Source organism: Nilaparvata lugens, chromosome X (assembly GCF_014356525.2).
Source record: "Nilaparvata lugens isolate BPH chromosome X, ASM1435652v1, whole genome shotgun sequence".
NCBI lineage: Eukaryota > Metazoa > Arthropoda > Insecta > Hemiptera > Delphacidae > Nilaparvata > Nilaparvata lugens.
In genome coordinates, this window is record NC_052518.1 from 55,003,850 (window position 1) to 55,024,835 (window position 20,986).

The window sequence follows — 20,986 nt, forward strand, 5'->3', positions numbered from 1 at the left end:
TTCAACATTACTTCACATGAATGGTATAATGTTTTCTTTCCCTGTGTGTTGTGTATTTGTTACTGTGGGCTGTGTATTTTTTGTTCGACCATTTAGATTTTTTGACAAGTTCCAGATCCCCCTGATTTAGGTGAGCAGTGAATGCTATTCAATCTATCTATCTATCCATGCATGTAACTGGTTCATGAATTTGAAACATGAAACACCATTATGTAATGCACTTACCAAATGCAGTCCCAAAATAAGCACTACCAAATGCACTTCCAACTGGACAGTTGGGTTAAGCAAGCTTGAAGTTAGTTGAAGGCTAGCTGACATTCCCCTACACTTATGGAGGCTTATAACATTAATCCATTGTACCTTGTTGTTCAATATTGTTTTTTCTCTATAATTGAACAAAATAAAATAATTTTTCTCTCCACAGATGCAAATCTTAAACCACAACCACATCTGCAAAGAAAATTAGTTGTAAATAGGCTACAATAGGACATGGTTGACGGGATCAATTCTACTTACTTATTATAATATTCACTCTATAGTATTCACTGATTTTCCAGATTTGAATGGAATAAAAAGCTTTTCAAAAAGACAGAATATGGGTTCAAAGTTTCGATCAGTGATTTACTTGTCAAGTGATCAAATTGACTATATTGATTGTTTTTCATAGAGGGATAAACTGAGAAATAATAAATACAAGTTTTATAAAAATTGTTCTGTATTAAAAATTTGCCTGAAAACAAAATTATCAAAATAATCTATCACTTTTAAACAAAGTAGGCTATATATATATATATATATATATATATATTATATATATATATATATATAGATTCATTCCTTAACACAAAGTTGGTCTTTTGCATAAATCTTTACAACTCATGTTGGTACGTTCGCGTAAGATGGTCCAAGCATCTTTAGTAGCTCCACAGACCTATCATGTGATGGCGTTTGCGTAATGGAGTATTATAGTTCACTCCCGTGGGTCTGAGTGTTCGCGCCATTTATTCAGACTGAACTTGATTTGAGGTTATGTATAGAAGTTGGCGCCGTTTCTGTAGTGAATGGAATATTCTTGTCTAGTCCTTGTCTGTCAGCTGTCTGTTGTCTGCAGACAGTGCAGAGTGAAAGTGATATTGTGTTTTGTGTTGTTGTGATTGTGTCAAAATGTCCAAAAAGATTATTCAAGCAGTGATAAATTTTTGAATTCAACTTTGAAAGGTAAGTCAGTTATAGAATTATAACTTGTACTTGAATTATTATAATTACTTGTACTATTTAGCTTGCTTCTTTTACAATTATTTCCTTATGAGATTTAGTAATGCTTTAAGGTTATTAACATTTTGAAACGAAATCAAGAATAAAACACATCAAAAGTAGAAATTAAAAGTAAACCGCATCACTACTCACAGAGTGTATGTAATTGAGTGATTGGAAATAAATAAATGTAACAAAAAATAAAATTGTAAATGTAATTCCTTCATTTCTATCACTACTTACAAGCTCAACTAATTCTGCACAAGAATCTTATTCTATTAGGATATATACAATAAATATATACCTGGATAGAATTGGTAAGAAGCTCATTGGCAATGAAATTCTCAATTGTATAAATAAATATTTAGATCATAAAAGTCAAGTTAGTCCTAAAATCATTCCTCTTCAGCCATGCAATTTTTCATAAATAACTCTTTTAATAGGTCTAAAGATAGGAATGGATATTTATTCATTTATTCAATCAATGAGAATTACTCAACTTACAGAAAAGTACCACAGGCTTATACGCCCAAAACGGTTCCAATTCTAATTTATACAACAGTCCAAATGTAGCTAGGTTATGTGATAGTGATATGCAAACAATACCAATCCTGGGCCTAGGACTAATGATGAATAAACAGCTAATGAAACTTTTCTAAACACCATATCTTTGAATGTCCAGGGTATATCAAACAAATAAGAATATATTTCCCTCTTATTATGTTATAAAACTATAGCCTAATGCTAGGATAATTACTGTTGCTGAACACTGGTTAACAAACGATGACTGTAGCTGTCTCACAATACCTGACTATGAACTTGGGTCCTTCTATGGAAGGAAAAATTCCACACATAGTGGAGAAGCAATTTTTTTAATTAATGGATTGAAATTAGAAGAATTAAGCATAGTAAAGGAACTTTCTATAGAAATGATTTGTGAAGCTGTTGCAATTAAACTTCCAAATGAAAAAATAATTGTTTTGTCATTGTACAGACCCTATAATAATGATGTTAGTTTTTTTAACAACTCTCTATCCTGTCTTAATGATATATTATGTGCCATTTATAAATGTAACTATAATTTAATATTATGTGCTGATTTCAATGTCAACTTTAATGTAAATGATAATTTTAATAGAGATCTTTGCAATTTGTTTGAATGTTTTGGTATCCATATTTCTACAAAAATGAAATCACTAGACCAGGCACACTGAATGAAGGTCACTGTATTGATAATGTTGTGACTGTGATATTCATGATAGCAGACATGTGACCCGAGTTATCAATACACATCTACTGTCAGATCATCATGCCCTACTATTCAAATATTTAATGAATGTGAAAAATGACTCTCAAAGTTTTTCTAGTGTAAACAAAAAGCTAGATAGGTTAGTTAATTAATGATCAGAACACTTATTTATTTGTTAGGTTAATTAATTAGTATCATACACTGGAGTGTGGTGTATTTGCTCAGCCTAATGATGCGAATGATAAGTTTAAGAAGTTTTTTGATTTGTATATGTCAGCTGTTAATGCTGCTTATCCTCTTAGAGGTTTCAAAGTTAGTAAGCCTAAGCTGGATGATGGATGGTATACTGCTGATTTAATAAAGCTCAAACATAGTTGTGATGAATATTATAGCTTACTGAAATTTTTTAAGACTAATCAGTTCAGAGATAAATATAAAAGCTGTAAAAAAGAGTATAGAATTGCTATTAAGAATGCAAAAATAAATTATTTCAACAACAAAATAGAGCACTCAAAAAATAAAACTCAAGCTGCATGGAAGGTAGTTAAAATTCTTACAAATGTCAACAATGAAGCTATTGATTCACATGATGATAACAACGCTGATTCATTTAACAACTTTTTCATTGAAAAAGTTGAGGAAATTAGTGAAAATGTGCCAGTTAGTGAACATCTCAGCTCTCACTACATCAATAAGTGCAATAGGCCCAATGTACCATTTTTTTCCAACCTGTTACTGCAGATTATGTGTACCAGAAAATAAGTAGTCTTAGTAATTCAAGTTTTTTTAGATATATATGGTATTAATTCTAAGGTCTTAAAAATATCTGCCCCTTATATAAGTGAAGTTTTGAGTTACCTTATAAATTATTGTTTAGTATACAAGGGCATTTATCCAAGTGTATTGAAAAACGTTAAGGTAATACCTGTAGGCTACATAAAAAAGGTGATAAGAAAAACTTCAGGCCAATATTTCAGGCCAATATAATCAGGCCTTATTTCAGGCCAATAACAATTGTACCTGTGATATCCAAAGTATTTGAGGCCATAATGCAAGACCAGATCTCAAATAATTTTGAAAACTTTGGTATTTTTACTAAAAAACAATTTGGTTTCAGGCCATGTAGAAATACTAGCAATGCAGTAACAAGTTTAGTAAATTAAAAGTGTTGTTGATGATTTGGAGAAGGGTCTATCTGTTAGTTTTAGGTCATATGACATATTGTCTAAAGCTTTCGATACTGTTAAGCATAACATACTTTTTGAAAAATTTTCTTATTATGGCTGCAATTCAAAATCAATCTATTTAAAGGACCGCAACCAGTTTGTTTACAAAGATTGTCAATTCTCTAAGGGCAGAAAGGTTCATTATGGGGCCCATACTTGGATCAATACTCCCTAATATATATATTAACAACATAATTTGTAATATAGAAGGCACTGATAAAGCAGGATTTCTCTTTGCTGATGATTTTGGTCTCAAAGTTAGTTGTAAATCCGAAGCAGGTGTACAAAATTGTCTAGTTGATAGCTCTCTACTCCTTAATGATTGTTGTGCTAGTAATTATTATGTTCACCTATAATAGAAATTCAAACAATGAAGTAGGGACTGAACCTTTAAAATTTCTAGGTATTGTTCTTGATCCCAAACTTAATTGGCAACCACATATGCAGAATTAATTAGTGAAAAAATAGCAAAGGTACTGTACTTGCTGAGAAGGTTAAAGTTAACTGTAGATATTAATATATTATTAAATGTGTATTTCTCTCAAATACAAAGTTTACTGTCCTATGGTATACTATTATGGGGCTCTAGTACTCATGTCTCAAAAATATTTATACTCCAAAAGAAAGCAATTAGATTGATTTGTAATGTTGATATGAGGACCCACTGTAAACCTTTTTTCACAAAATTGGGAATATTAACTGTCTATTCTTTGTATGTATTATTTAGTGTTAGTTAAGTAATCAGGATTTTTTTAAATTAAATAGTGACTGTCATGGATATGAAACCAGAAATAGGAATAATATCAGAGTTCAATAGTTCAGGTTCACAACTTCACAAAAAAATCTTCTGTACACATCTGTTAAACTGTACAATTCATTACCACTAGAAATTAAGGCACTGCCTCTTACATTCTTTAAAAGGAAATTGAAAACTGTACTGAAAGCTGAAAGTTTATATAACATCCAAGAATTTCATGTAATTGACTGGACCAAATATTTGTAGGCTAATATTATTTGTATATATTAATTGTATTATGTAATATCTAGTACCTATTTTTGACATTTATCAATGAATGCATTGTTAACAATGTCTATGATAATATAGATTCTTATTCTTATTCTTTCAAGAATGTGAACAAAAAAAGGCTTGCTCATTTTTGAAAGTGGATTTCATATTTATTTTTTGTTTGTATTCTAGTTTCCTACATCTTTGTGAGTAATGAGAGAATTGAACAAATACTTTCTGCATTAATTAAATTTATTACCTATAATAAAATAACTTATTACACATGGATGAGTGGATGAATAACCCCCATAATAATTTGAAATTAAAAATGGTTTTTGAATTTCAGTATTTTTTTTATTTCTACAATTTATTCTTGTTTATTATTTCATTTATTTCATAATAATTCCTGTTATATTCAATATAAACAATTTTCATAGATAGAGAATAGCTACAGTATCTTATATTCACTTTCTAGAAAATCACATGAAAATACATGTGAAACAATTGTGGAAAATGCACATTGTAGTGGGTTCTAGCACATACAATATTATTAGATTACAAACTCTACCTCTTCTTTGGTTCTAACCTTCTTACTTTAAAAACTTAAAACAACTTTTTTTGAAAATTGCAGCTTTGAATGCTTTATTGAAAAACGATGATACGTATCAAAAAAGTATTTCAGCTGTTGTTTTTTCCAAAGACTAAATTAAAATAATGTGTCATTTAGTGTGATGATCTCTTTCTTCGAGAAAGATTAGTTTAATTTATTGAAATAGATGGAAACAATTAATCAAACTTAAAAAGCTATGAATTATACATTGAAACAAATCCTGAAACAAGAAATCTAGCTTATTGGAAGAATAGCTTCCAAAATTACTAATGAAGCTAACAATAAAAATCAATGAAAAAAATTCCAATGTCACTTTAAAAATCATAAATTGAATCTATGAAGTGCATCAACAAATCAATTGCACTCAGCCTATCAGCTTGGAAAATTATGTATTATCAATAAATTCAATCGAAAGAAAATACTGCAATCATGCCTATTGGAAGAATCCTTACAGACATCGCAAGGAACGGAGAACCAAAAATTTAAATTCTATCAGCCAGTTGTATAAAAGAAAATCAAACCATGAGATGACGTCTTTAATGGAGCCACTGCAGCCACTTCCCTGTTCAGCTCTGTATGATGACGTCATCTTATGTTAATTAAATTACATTTTCTTTTGTGCAACTTGCCGTTTGTGTTGGAACTTGGAATTATGACATCCCTATTGTCTGTACAGGTAGATCGGAATTTTCTCTTTTATTATATTCGGAACCTACAAGTTATGTATGGTAGCCATTGAGCTTATTAATTTTTTTTGTCCAAAAAGATGTGGGGTCCCAAATTTGAGAATAATTTTCAATATCATTTATCTTATCAATTCGAGTGATAGCTCATTTTACTCTAGAACATGGTATGCCATAGTGGAGTAGGTCAATTTCCACACAGAAAAAACTGAACAAGTAGAATAGAGGACACATTATAAAATTTTTTTGTAACTAACTAGGTTTTGTATGTAATTTATTGTAATTTATCTAATATGTTGTGTAATTGATCTTGTAGTTTTTTTTTGGGGGAAATAAACATTCATTAAATTATTTGTTCATTTTACTCAGCTCTTCAAGGTGGGTTCAATGCATATCGGTTACCTGATTGAACCTTACCTAACCCTAACGCATGCCTTCGCCACGACCAACCTCACCAGACATGTGTATTTTAATGAAATGATTATAAACTCAACTTTTTGGAATGGGATTGCTCCAAAAATACTTCAACAGTGTAATAAATAAGTCAACAGTGCAATTCATCAAAATATACATAGCCTATCTGGTGAGGTTAGAGGTACTAGTGAGGTTTTGTCAGGCAACCGAAATATGCATTGAAACCGCCTTGAAGAGCTGAGTAAAATGAGCTATCACTCAATATGAAAGGACAAATATTAAGAATTCTCTAATTTGGAGAAAAAGAAGAACAAGATGACAAAGAAGGAGAAGCAGAAGAAAAAGAAAAGTTGGGAAAAAAGTAGGTGTTATCCAATGTACCTACAAGGTACTGGTATACAAAATACAAGGTATACAGAATACAAGGTACTGGCCACGAAAAGATGCGCGTTGACAAATCCAAACCAGCTGGTCGGTGTGACGTCATTGGTGCTCTAAAAGTATATTCTTCCTATCTTTTCAATGTTAAATTGAGCAACTTTGTAAGTCTTGTTCTCAAAAAGTACATAACTTTCCAGTACCATCGACATCCCCTACGATTAATACAAGAATTTATCTTCAATTTTTTTAGAAATTCAATACTTTTGGACGGCTGGATCTTTCAGAATGATCGATTTTGTAAGAGCCTGTACATCCTTCATATCTTGTCTGTATATTACATAGAATCAGTAGAACATCTTGCCGGTTCAACATCTTTAATCCTTTAGGAGTGCACTCTTAATTCGGGAAAAAAATGATATACACATATACACATACTTTAACCAGGTGATAGTTGTGTGTTACGGTCACATACAATATTTATCTTTTTTCTTGAGCAGCTTTGTAAGTCTTTTTCTAAAAAGTATATAACTTTCAAGTCCCATCGACATCTCCTACGATTTATACAATATTATCTTCAATTTTTTTAGAAATTCATCACCTTTGAACTCCTAGATCTTCCAGAATTCTCGATAATGTAAGGGCATACCGGTTTGGAGATAGAGAACTCTCATTTGTTACTACGAGAAGGGATACTCGTAGAATGAATGAATAGATTTTATTTGTCAACATTTGAAAAGATGAATGGCTTCAAAGGTTTTCTACTGGAGGTTTTCTATTCAAAGTTTTAATACCCCAACAATTATAAAGTTGAAAAAAGGTACTGAATGTAGCCTATTTCTCCTAGTAATACTTTGAGTGATAATATAGACTTATACTTCTTCAATCACTGTTTTTATCAGCATAATAATTAGGCTTGGCTTGAATACTTTATAGTTATTTCGAGCTTTCTCGTTATTTATTACGTTGTACACATTCGAGCTGTTTCCTTTGTTCATTGTGATATTCTTCTGCAAACTCAACCAATATCTATCCTTTCAAAATTGATTCTAATACCAATCTCAATGCAGAAGACATATAAAGGAAAAGCTAATATTAATTAGATAAAAGTAAAATCAAGAGCGGTTGCAGAGAATAACGTTGTTAGTGCAGGGTATTCCATCAGTGATTTGAAAGGAGAATGTGGATGATCAACGGATGAAGATGATAAGCGCACCACTTTCCTCCCTTATGATATTATATTATGATATTTGATGATTTCGTTTGTTATTACCAATCAATTGGATTGATCAACAATTAAATTCCAATTTAATTTTCGATAAAGAACTTTATTGGTTTCAAAATTATTTACACTCAGTGACCAAGGCACAATCTAGTAACATAATTTTTATCACATATACATCACTCACACTCTATGTGGTAGAAAGCCCCAATATATGGAACAAAAGGAAGTATGGGGTGATAGTATAACACTCACATTCATAAATGCATTATAAACTGAATAATTTGCTATTTGAAAAAATATCTTAAAATATGCCCAACTATATTATCTTTCCGGTATAGGAAAATGATGTGGAGATTGAAAATAATTGGAATTTACCACGCACATTATCCTGTTTTAAGTTTATGAGAGTTCAATTTCTAGAATTGAAATGCCCTCCGAGTTGATTAAAGAGATTGTCATCCTTTCTATTCTTTCAAACAGGAATTCAACCGATCACTTGCCTTATAGAATTATCAAGTTTATTAGAAGGAATATATTGTAGGATACTTATAGTATGAATTCATATTCATACGCATACTTTTCAATGTATGATTCATTTTCATTAAATTCATTATTATTGAATCATGAAGAGTTGATTTTCCCTTTCACAAATAAATAAAGAATGAGAGTTCTACAATAAGTACCAATTGAGAATTCCTCTTACAAATAATTAAATTAGAAATATGTGTTTCAGAATACGAGATCAAGTATTCAATACAATTATTGAGAATTCCTCACACGCAATCCATGCTTTAATATAATATTCGCCCTTATATTTTTTGTTATAGTTTTCAATTAGAAAGATTCAACCAGAAAACTATTTCCTCATCAAGTATGTGAAAGCCATAATTTTCCTGAAAAAAGAGTTCCTCCTAAGGGATTAGGCAAGAAGTTCTATTGATTCTACATATGATATACAGTACACAGACAAGATAAAGGATTGTGAAAGAAATAATAGTACAATCAATGTTTCATGTTCTTAATACCTTATTCAATGATCGATTTATCGAATTCATTAGCATTGAGTAATTGAATTACAAAAGAGCCAGGAAAAGCATGTTAATTTTCAATAAGAGAGCAACAGGTATTCGATGTAGGCTCTTACAAAATCAATCATTCTGAAAGATCCAGTCGTCCAAGAGTATTGAATTTCTAAAAAAAATTAAAGATAAATATTGTATGAGTCGTAGGAGATGTCGATGGGACTTGAAAGTTATTTACTTTTTGAGAAAAAGACTTACAAAGCTGCTAAATTTAACATTGGAAATATAGGAAGAATAGATATTTAGAGTACCAATGATGTCACACTGATCATCCGACTCTGATCATTAAAAGATCGAGATGCACGTGGCCAGTACATTGTATTCCAAGTAACTTGGTGTTATCTACAGCTTCCACTTTTATAGAGAGATAAAATGAATGCATATCGTTTGAACTTGCCGGTTCAAGTTCAACTACCCAATAGCGTTGTTACGCGGGAAAAGTTATCCAATTCAGTTCCTTGGCGGGCGACAGCTGAACGAAGCGCGACTTTTGAAAATTTCTGCCTAGCGTCACAACTCTCATAATAATTATGTTTTTTCGGCTTAGGAAGGTGAAGGAGTCATGGGAAAATTCTACAAAAAGTCGTGAACGTTTTTTTCATATATTTGAGATTCTTCTAAATTTTCAAATCAATCTGTCCAAATTTAACAAAGTTATAAGCATTTTCAAATGTGATGCTGGTTAAGAATAAAAATAGAGTAATATCCGTATTCCCTACCAGACATTCAGCTGAACTTTGAGTTCTCATTTTATTCTATGGAAAAATGAATGCATTTTTAGCATTTCTGAGCTTGGAATCATATTTTTCAAATGTTTCTTCATATCTTTATCCAATCAGGTACAATTTAGATAATATACAGTGATGCAGTAATTAAGATTTCTATTACATAAATACATACATTACATATATAAATTAATGAATATATACATTATATAAATTACATACTTGAGTATATTCTTACCATTGAACGGACCAACACGAATTGTAGAGATTTAAACAAAAGATCCACCTTGTGTTAAGGAATGAACCTACACTTCTATGGATGAATACTTCGTATACAAATCAATTAATATCAGATAATTTGATAATATTCTAGAGATTGGAGTTAGACTCACTAATATTCTATAAGGAATAATTGTCATACATGGAAGATGTTGGAGTACATTTCTCATTATAATGTAAATGTAATAACAGTTTGTAGCATTCGATGTTTTAATGATTCCAGTAGTCCTTCATTATTGTACTTTCTTGTGTATGTCACTGCAATAAACTGAATTTATTGATACACGAAATAATTCTAAAATCAATATAACAATAGGCAGTGTTCGGTAAAGATGGTATTGTGATTAAAATTCATTCAAAGACCTGGCATGCTGCCCAAAAGTCTTCATTCAGTTTTAACAATCAAAACCTTGATATTATTCCAGCAAATAAGTATGAATTCCACGGCCATTCCCCAATTTTATTCAGATGTTCATACCTTAAGATTAGTGTGGTTAATTTCTGATGACAAAGTCGAAAACATTTTTTTTAATTTCCAATAATTGATAGATACCCAAAAGTCAAATTCTTTTATATTAACAGCCCATTTTTTATATTCTCAAGAGAAGGGATGTTTAAAACCTTTATGGTCGCTCACACCATTAGCATCCACCGACCTTGCCACCCACTGAAGCTTGCAGCTCCTGAACACATGCCTTGTATCCCCAAAAATTCCCTAATGTAATGCTTTTTGTCTGTCATCTTGAACTTGAAAAATTTCATTTCGTGAAAACTGTACTTGTTCTATAGTTGTTATTGTCTCTCTAAGGGCCATTTGCACAGTGACAGTTTAAACGAAAATTCCATCTTAAACTGGATTAAATCCATATCAAGTCTCGTTTGTTATAATGTGTTACATTTTGAGTTTAAGCCACCAGCTGATTAAATTCAGTTTAAGCTTTGACTGTGCAAATGGCTCTTAATTCGGTAATTCCCTTTCAACTGATACAGCTCATTGGGGTTTCAGGGTAATCTCCTAGATTTCTACATTTATTAAGCATGCTTGACTTATTATGCAACCTCAAATAAATAAATAAATCAACTCTATTAATCAACTTTAAATGCATAAAAAAACGGTGCTTGTACAATTTTTTTCCTTTACATATTCTGACAACATGAAAATCTTAGTTTATTGACAATGCTCTACAAAATGTTTTGAGTTATGTGCAATACAAGTTCACGGACCCGGTCGCTGGTTGATTCAAACAAATCTCGAATCATTATTACAAAGACGAAGTATGGCAACGTTTGATGGACCTTCATGAGGAGTGAAATTTATTTACTATATGAGAATTGGCAACACAGCTCAGCGGACCAAACATAGGAGCACATTTCACGCAGCAATTATAATATTGAAGGACCTTCTTGAGGAATAAAATTTGCATGCAACTCTAATGTTGGCGCCAAATCACTCAAGACCCAACATAGGAGTAGATTTTATATAGCAGAATTATATAAGCACTTTGGAGGTTAGAAAGGACCATCATGAGGTGAATAACTTTACAAGGATCTAGATTAATTATGGATGAATATATCATAAATTGAGTGGAATATAACCATTCAGCAAGTCAAGTTCTTCAGGTATAACATAATAGTTTCATTTTGTGACTATCTGATCAAATTTAAAATGGGGGGTCCCGGGGAACTACATAAGAGTTGAAATTTTACTGGACCTACAACAGGCACAAAAACGTAAATATATATATATATATAGTTATGGAAACACGCCAATTCTGACCCTCACTACAATTCTGACCCGGCAACACTACAATTCTGACCCTGTATATATTTCATTGAACAATACAATTCTGACCCTGGTCAGAAATGGCATGTTCTTATACAATAAAGTTATTTATCTGTTCTTATTAGATTACAAGTACCAATTTACCATTTTTCAGACACAATAAGTTTTAGCAATAATATTATTCTATAAGTGGAAGTTATTCTCTTAAAAAATATTTTTATTTATTTGGCATACGTCAAAAAAGTTTATACATAATTGATAAAAACATGACAAAGAGAATTGTTCAATTTTTGCCTATTATGACTATATTGCCGTTTTTGCGAAGATATGGTTATCCTTCATCATACGTAGGCCAAAATACAATGCCAAACAGACCATACACCAATTATAATTAGTCCAAAATAGAGGCTTTAGTCCAAATAGAGTTCAAAAGCCGTTCTTTAGACTACTGTTGATAGTTGGAAAAATTATTTCTGAGCAACTCTCTCACTTCCACCACCCACTTATTTTCCGAAACAAAATGTTTCTAACATGTCAAAAAAACATGTTCTATGTTCGTAATTAAATAGCATAATCATTAATTAAAAAATAGCTAAAGCGAGGTCAGATATAGGAATGATTTAGACCTCAAAAAGAGGAAACATTCTCTCAGTTATTCTTCTCGAAAATCTTATTAATTATAGGATACTGCAAAGATTAGTTATTATCTATTGATAATAATAATTATAAAAATATATATTAGATATATCAAGATAAATATTGTCTTAAAATAAACTATAAAAAAGTTATCAACTAATACGACATCCCATAGTTTTGGGAGAAGTGATATTTTTTCAATTACAACAGAAAAATTAAATTTGATTTCAACCCTTCAACAACCCTAAACCCTTTCCAGCCCTGCTGTGATATAGGAGATGATATTTTACATATAATTCTGTAGTTGAATTGGAAACTCAATAAAATCGCAATTTCACGCAATTTGTCAACGCCGTTATTTTGTCTGGAGGAGGCCCAAGTCTTATTTTATTCAGACTATAAGAGAAGTAGATGAATTCACATTTCTCAGCATTGAATTTACATAATTCCAGTATATTTTTTTCAATTCTAATAGAATGAAAAAATAAATAAGAATGATTAAATAAATAAGAAGTTTTAAACTGCTCTCCTGTAAAAAAGCTGCTGATATTATCTAGTGGTATAGAATTCAACACCAATGCAAACGTTATTAGCTTTTATAAAACAGGATAACGGCATCCGCCATCAGACTCTCTAAAGCATTGAATGGGCCTTGTAAAGAACATTTTTTTAATGATATAAAACAAGCAGGAGTATGCCTAGCCCAACAATATAGAGCTAAACAGGAAACATCTTTTTTCTGGTTGAGAACCTATCTTAGCTCAATACATAGAACAATCAAAAAAATATTATTCATCAATACAAAAACGTGGATTTATCTTAATGGAGAGATAGTGAAAACTGGATCACATAAATGCAGAAAATAATCATAGACATCTCCGATGATAAATCTAACAACTAGATTTTAAACATGATAAGCAAATGGCAGGGGTTTGAAAAAGACAAAAATATGTAGAATCCAGTTACTAACTGTTGGAAAATCAAATGCAAACCTAACAGTAAAAATCAAAACAGAAGTGAAATTAGGGAATAGAGGGGATTAACGTGCACATTTTTGTCTTACCACTGGAACGAAATCAATCAATAAGTGATAAATAATAAGTGGATGGAATTTATTGTCATCAAACAACAAAGGCAATTTCAAGAAAGGCACATGAATCAGCCAAAAAACAAGTTGTATGATAAAAGTTTATCCAACAACCTTAGTCATTTTTTTTCGAAATGCACAATCTTATACGATTTTTTACCTCTCAAGAATTGCGCATTTTTTATTGCAGATAATTTGCCCTATTATAATTTAAGACCTATAGATAATAAATGATGGTAGATTCAGGCCTAGATGTATAAAATATCGAATATTGGAATTAAAGAAGATGAATAAAATATAAAAATGAAAAACAAAACATTTGATTTGACATGAATAAATTTGCCTTTTAAAAAACTTTCTCATGACAACTCATCTCAGTGAATTATAAATTTCAAAAATATAGGTATTGGATTACAATCCAATAATTTGTAAGATTTACAAACTTTAGAAAAACACTTTGCAACAAAGACTTGATTTAGTAGTCAACTAGTCTAATAATCTATTCAAAATAAGATTGACAATAGACAAAATTACATTATACATTTTTCCTTTGGCAAATTAGATTGAAGTCAATATAATATTTCTGACTAGGTAAAATACACAAGTACAAATCAATAATTCAGTGTGCCATGCCATGAATATGTATGAAAAATACAGTATGCAACTATAAAAATGAAATTCTTGACCTATTTTTAGAACTTATTTATTTATTCATGTACAAATACAATCCAGGTAAAAACAACAGGCATTCGCCCAAAACTGCTCTAAACCTCAATTTGGAATACATAGTCTAGAGGTTTTGTAAAAATTATAACTTAATTCACACTCTATTTTGAGTCCAAAAAAATGTATCTTCTACAACTTTGAATTTATCAGATTAATTAATTTCAAAATACAAATCAAAACAAAAATCTTCCTTCACAATCGCCAAAAATATTAAAAATTTCACTTAAATCTACAATTAATTATACTCATGTAAACATTAAAACATCTCTTATACACTATGAACAGAGATATTGTGGAATTTTTCCATATTGAGGTGGAATAAAAACGATATTGTCCGTTTCACATCATTTATTTGAGCCAAACTTGAGTTTCAAGGCATCATCTTCAGTGAGTGGTCTTTTAGATAGAGACCATCTTAGATCATTCTTTGAGAAAAATACCACTGAAGATGATGCCCTAGTGCATTGAAACTTCAAGTTTGGCTAATATAAATTATGTGGAACTGACAATACCGTTATTGGTCCACCTTAATTTTTAGAACGTTGACACCAATGAAAATAAATTTTAATAAACCCCATTCATTTCAATTTATTCAATAAAATGTTCAAGATTTTATCAATAATGATCATTATTATACATAATTCTAATATTATAAATAATAATAATTGATAGTATTCTTCTATTGAAAAACGAAGCAACAAGTTTCACATTCACATTCAGAATTTCGACTGAAATATTAACATAATTATATTGTATGTTGTAAACTATTATTATAAAAAATAAAACAAGATTACTGACAAGCTTTTGACTGATGAAAACTCCGTTTTGATTTTGGATGTTTAGAATTGAAAATATATAATTGAATCTACATTTCTCTCATATTGGTTATTATGAGTAATATTATATATGAATATTAAAATTTATTTATGTTTAGAATTAATATAAATATATATTTCGGTGGAATAAAATTATTGTGAATTCTAAACAAGACATTAACTATGGAAAAGAGAATATAATTGCACTTGAATTTAAATATGTAACTCATTTTAATTTGTAGGCTCAAAGTGAAGAAAGATTATTTTCATGTAGAAATGTTGAAATTCACAATAGTCCAATAGTTCTATAATAAAATATAGTCCCGCGGTCTAAGTGAATTTCTACAACATTATTCGTCAGGAGAATTGCCCATGGGGGGTTATGAGACACACCTAACGGTCTGTAGCCTCAGTACACTCATTGTCAGATTTGCTGAGCTCCTTGGTCAATAACAAAATATTAGAGTCCTGTGAGCTACAATACAAACTGTCACTCGAGTCGCTGAAGTACACACCCAACGGTCTGCTCTTCACAACGAGGTAGCTTCACGCACCTCTGTGCTCCTCTCCTTTGAATAAATGCTCTCATTGACAATAACTTAATTCAATCTATTTGAAGCCTGCAAAAAATATGTTTGGTGTTATTTTATGCTATACTAGGATTTTTTCAAACTATTCTTCTCTTAGAAAATCGTCATTGTTTATTATAAACAAGTGCTGAAATACTGCAGTGTCGAAGTATTATTTTTGGAGTGTGATACCCACATTAGCCCTTGGCTTGTGTGTCGGTAATGGAAGGAGTGATTATAAAATGACCACAACGTTCTAGTAGAGACAAGAAATATAAATATTATCCTTTATCTATGGTTCTAGGCAGCAGGAACCGACAGTTTATCGTTGAAGGAGGAAGTGGCCGGAAGTTGTTGAAATTGAGAATTCTCCTGGAAAGAAAATCAGTATATAGTCAATAATAATGGTACTTTGATAGTAATTTTTTGTCAATAAATAATACTAATAAAAGACTCTCTTCACTCTTGAGCCATGAACGATTGTTCTAATCTATTAGAAACAATAATATTCTGTTTGCACGACTCTAGTGCCCGGCTCAAGCATGGAGATTGCCTGCTCAAAAAGTGAATATAACTCCTAAGCTACGATTCCATCATGGTAAAAAGATTCAAAATATTGCTGCGGACATTCAAGTACAAAATTTGATCCATTTGAAGATTTCAATAATCAAAATTTAGAACAGGAAAAAATGTTAAATTTGGTCGTGACTAATCTAGAAACAGTAGTCTCTTACGAGTAGGTGGAAGGACATGGTGGAATATGACAGAAAAACAAAATAGCATTAGGTTGTGCTGCATGAAAAATACCACCTCTTGAGTGGATATTCTTATCAGTGAGTATAGAATGTATATTACCTATATTACATTCTATACTCACTGATTCTTATCTCATTCAAGCTGATGCATGCATCCATGCAAAAATGAATGACAATTGAAAAGTGTTAACCATCTATTAACTCGTCTATAAAGGTGCCTCTACAATGTTGACATTCAGAAAAATATAGGCCTATAATAATTTAACAAGTTAGCCGATCTCAACTTGTCGTTTGAATTCGACTGAGTGTGTTAACACAATAGGTACATTTTTCTGATTTGTTTTTACTTTTTGCAAATATTCTATATCAATAGTAATGTTGATAAAAGAATGAATTATTATCGGATTCTGACCCATCCTGGAAGTTTCAAGTCTCTGGCTAGTCAGGAAAGTGTCGAAAATTGCTTTTACTGAATATCTCTGTTACAGACAGACAGACAAGAACGAAAGTGAGTTCATTAAAAAGTTGTAAGCAACAAAAGTTTACAAACATAAATAATTTTGATAAACAATTTGACTCACATAATCATCAGCATCATCATCGAACATGAAATTTTGCAAAACTACAGCTTCAAATCTGCTCTTCAATTATAGGGGTAGACATTGCAGACAATGGAATTCCAGAATCTGTAACACACAAAAGACAGCATAAATCATTTATAGAATTCTTATTTTATTCACTCTTGATCTCCAATAGGCTAATGTAAATATATATCAGTACAAATATTGACTTCACTGTGCCTGAAATGACAAGGTACAATGTACAAACTGTACGGCAAAATGAATGGAGCACTTTTCAGTACCTGAATTTTCCTATACGGTATAGGATCTTCTAGAGCCCTATGTTTTGCCTCAGCCCCTCACAAAGCACCACTGCTCCTTTCTATGGAAAGTGATTGGCCATTCTTCAAAGACTAATCTTGCATCATCAACAATTCAATTTATATGAGAGTTGATGGATTGATAGCCACATGTGGAGATAATAGAACTTTCTTACTAGACTGATATATTGAACGCTCTGCAGATATATGATAAATTATTGATAACTCAAATCACTTTTGAATCGTCAATATGACTTCTACCAAAACATTAGAATTCTCCATCATGTGATCAAGAAATTCATTAAAAACTTACTCGATTAGAAGGTGTTTCAAAGGCTTAGCGAACAATCTGCATTGTGTTTGCATGACTACATTCAACAATAGTATGAATTTAAAAAAAAATAAGAAGAGATAAATATGAAAAAGATTGTCAATTTGTTCGCACAATGAACTTTTACTTTCATGGAATGGTCATAGTACTTTATTAGTCTTGATTAAAAATGTTCAAATGTGTGATTAAAAATGTGTGGGTTGCAACTTACATTGCAGTATCTATCACGTTTTGTTCATCCTATCTTACAAATTATAATTTTAAGAATATCCACTAAAAAATCAATTTATTCCATAAACTTATATGTAATAAGTGAATTTATTATAATACACTCACCTCATCACTGCTGTACGTAGATTTCACGCCCGTGCAATTTCTATTATTTGAGATGTAGACAAGAAAGTGGCTTCTGCCATTATGGCATCACAGTTCTCGCATTGAAAATTGAAACATGCTGGTGATGTTCCTCTTGCTTTATAATAAAAATGTGGACCTATATGTATGTACCTAGAACGTATTATAAAGCTAGAACGTAAGAGAGAAAGAACGAAAGAAAGATCAAAACTAAAACTATTCAAAGGGAAAACAAAGGAAAAGCTCCGTGCACTAACATACAGTTCAAGTACTAACTGCAAACTAGCCAACTACAAGTATTGGAACCCGCCAGCTTTGAGCTTACCACTTCCAGACTAAAAGGAATTTGTTAAGTAAATAATAGACTCCAGGCGCCGTGATTCCGAACGCTATAATGAATTCAAACTGATGTGTAGGAGCTGCCTTGTATGAACTATGAATTGAATTTTGATAGAGTCTGTATACATGAGTCCCTTCCGAAACCGGCCAATAGAATGGCGAAATTCCATTCTCATGACGTGCTTCAGTACTCAGTAGGCAGGAACCGCGCGAAATTTGAATCTTACGCTCGCTTCTCATCTGTTTTTTCACATCAGGAGGGAGAAGGAACCTTGTGAAAATTCTACAAAAAATCATGAACCCACCTCTTCATAATATAAACGAGTTTATGGATTTTCAAATAGATTAGTCCAAAATTAGCAAACTTGCGACACATTTTTGTAACTTCATGGCAGTTTACCATCAAAAGGCAAAAATATCTCCCATGCATACCTAGATATTGAATATTCATTATTCAAAGTGTCATTCTTATTCATGATAAAAATATAATTTATTGATAATCTAGCATTTCTAATCTGAGAATTATAGTAAACAAATTTCTTCATACCTATATATTTTTTATAGCCTGTTACCAGTATGTTATAATTTTATACGAAACTATACTTAACGATTCCGCAGTAATTGACGTTTCTTTTGTATTCATATACATGAATATAAAGTTGAGTAACAAGACATCTATAATTATTAATATACAATTAAGTATTCTACTATGAAAATATTATTTTAATAAAACTCAATTCATCCATACCATTAAAAAGTAATTTCAAATATAAGTACCTAACTCTAGAATAGAGTTTGAGTTCGGAGTAATAATTATTCCTAGTCATATGCCACTCTTCTTATTTCATAATGGAATAATTCTATAAAAATTTATACAATCATATATATAAATAGTTATTAAAAAAGTAATCTAAATCACATGAAAGAGAGAAATGCTTGAAATTGGCATTGATTGATGAAATTAGTAGAAAAAAATCTGATCTCGAAACACACTACTCGAATTTCAAACCCATTTATAAAAGATTATCTATAATATTATTCATGATTATTGGAAACATTGCAAAATAATCATTTATACATCGATCAAATTAATAATAATAGTCTTGAAATTATCTCACAATTTATCCAGCATAACGGCTGTTAGCCGGAACTAGAGCTAACGGAATGGTGAATCAACTCGATAATTGAATTAATAAATAATTTTCAGTTATTTCTCAATTAATTAGAGACTTGTTTGGGATATTATGAGGATTATTGTATTCCAGTCTACCCAAATAGTTCTTCAAAATGTGAAACAGGAATGAAGAACTTGACAAACATCCATTTATCTAACCCTCTAGTATGAATTTTCTTGAGAAATGTAGAAAAATGATTTGAAAACTCAATCAAAAACTTGAGAAAAGAAACCCTCTAGAAAAAACCGGGGAACAGGAACAGTTTTTCCATCAGGACCCTGGAAATCGCCAACGAACATTACCAGACAGCGCGCGAAATTCAAAATTCGAGAAATTTTATCTCTGTCCTCAACCGATCTTTCAAGTAAAGTAACTCATAATCCCTCATATATATTACATAATATAATTTCCACTTCATATATTTCATCACATTTTAGAAAGGAAATCGATTGACATAAAGTTCATCATGAAATAGAAAAATGAAAATAAAAAGTCTAATTGACAAGGTCACCAACATAAATCTAAAAATCCAAAATCTCGTAACCAATTTCCCTTATCAAAATTCCACTACACAAAGTTGATCAAACTCATCCCAAATAATATAATTCCATGAAAAAGTACTCAAAAATCATAAGATTTATTTTCATGACTGAAATTCTTTGAATTCCAGTGATATTTTTGTTTCTTGACTGACAGCCGTTTGAATTTTCTTCATAATCACACAGTATTTCACTGCTACAAAACCTTTCGTTCAAAAAACTTCCATTCTGAAAGTTTCCTTCCATGAATTACATAGATCTTTCAGAATATGATACATGATACCAAAATTAACTTTGCAAAAAAAATTAACAAACCCCCATCAGGGAGAATTTTCAAAAAAAAAAAATGATACATTACTTGAAAACCATAGCCCTAATCAAAAAATTGTATAGCATATAATTGATTTGTATCTTCTTTACTTGCAAGATTATCTGGTTTTTTTTTCAAAAAAAATAAAAAATGTATTTACCTGTAACTGAAATATCAAAAATCGGCGATAACTATAACATTTCAACAACCTGCATTGCAGCATTGGTAAACAAGTTTTACAACAGAGAGATTGATCGATTGATTAGCTGCCTTTAGCAGGGAGAGAGAGAGAGAGAGAGAGAGAGAAAGTGAGTGGTAGAGAGAGAGAGAGAGAGATAAGATAAGATTTGAAAGATTCAAGAAGAGTCAGTGTTCTTAGCGAAAGTTTAAGAAAATTAAACAGTTCTCTTGATAACTAAGAAAAGAAGAAAAACATCAAAATTAAATTTCGTATCTTCTTAACAGTAGCCTCTTCAAGTGAGAGAGAGAGAGAGGGTGAGAGAGAGATTCAGATTCAGATTCCTTTATTCATGTGTTTAACAAAACATAATTCAAC

The 20,986-nt window shown here is 30.9% G+C and overlaps 1 long non-coding RNA gene across 1 annotated transcript; it reads right to left on the minus strand.

Annotated features, from left to right (window-relative positions):
- Nucleotides 1-13,641: 13,641 nt before the first annotated feature.
- On the minus strand, nt 13,642-18,717 carry LOC111047484. The gene is made up of 3 exons (XR_005573402.1): nt 18,050-18,717; nt 17,084-17,188; nt 13,642-16,119 (listed from the first exon to the last, which is right to left on the minus strand). It is a non-coding gene; the product is annotated as an uncharacterized LOC111047484 (long non-coding RNA).
- Between the last annotated feature and the right edge of the window lie 2,269 nt (nt 18,718-20,986).